At 40.3% G+C, this 481-nt stretch overlaps 1 protein-coding gene across 1 annotated transcript in view; it reads left to right on the top strand.

Annotated features, from left to right (window-relative positions):
- Positions 1–481, top strand: part of LOC118335962 (apoptosis-associated speck-like protein containing a CARD) — a 12,177-nt gene that overhangs the window by 7,938 nt on the left and 3,758 nt on the right. The window lies entirely within an intron of this gene.

Here is a 481-nt window from a genome sequence, read left to right as displayed (position 1 = left end):
TTTACTGTAAATATACGGTCAACAGTGTAGGCTACAAAAGAAGTTGTGTTTTAAGTAATACTGAAAATAAAAAGCAGAAGAGGGCAGCAAGAAAATGCCATAAAGTGCATTGTCAGGTCAAATCTGTGCAAACTGTGTATAAAAGCAATAGTGAATGCAGGAACACATATTGTATGGATAGTGTATGGAAGTTACTTTGAGACCTTCGTTCAGTGGAGTCTGGCAGGGCTGTTTTTCCAACTTAGTGTCATTCCAGGCTTACAGGTTTTACAGTTTCTGGGAGCAGGTTGACAGGGCCTCGTGTATAAAAGACTGTAAAGCTTTCATACTTAAAGAAGTTGGTCCACTTATAAAACCAGGCGTGCCAAGTCCTGTGCACCTTTCCTCCAAACATCCCCATCAACGTGAAATTGATTGCACTTGAATGAGCCACTTGCCTCCTCCCATAAATTACCAGGCAAGATAGATAGATAGATAGATA

This window comes from Morone saxatilis, unplaced genomic scaffold (assembly GCF_004916995.1).
Source record: "Morone saxatilis isolate NCDOM2014 unplaced genomic scaffold, NCSU_SB_2.0 Contig24, whole genome shotgun sequence".
Taxonomy (NCBI): Eukaryota; Metazoa; Chordata; class Actinopteri; family Moronidae; genus Morone; species Morone saxatilis.
Note: the sequence above shows the minus strand (reverse complement) of the source record. Positions and strands in the feature narration are given on the sequence as shown.